The sequence below is a fragment of the Apostichopus japonicus genome, chromosome 13 (genome assembly GCF_037975245.1).
Source record: "Apostichopus japonicus isolate 1M-3 chromosome 13, ASM3797524v1, whole genome shotgun sequence".
Taxonomy (NCBI): Eukaryota; Metazoa; Echinodermata; class Holothuroidea; order Aspidochirotida; family Stichopodidae; genus Apostichopus; species Apostichopus japonicus.
Window position 1 is genome coordinate 1,754,756 of NC_092573.1, and position 216 is coordinate 1,754,971.

Genomic DNA, 216 nt, shown 5'->3' on the forward strand with positions numbered 1-216 from the left:
TAAACATAGTTCCGACATACCTCAATGGTATGTGGTAGGGTGGGGGCTGAGGCAGTGCATTGGGAAGGGGTTCAACTGATTGTAAAAGTGGGATAAAAACGGCACGTTCCGAACATCATACCCAGTTCTCTACGATGGTCTATCCGCTGATTTTTTTCATACTACGCCAGTTCCTATGGGATAAGCTTAAACCCATGATAAGAGAAGAACATCACA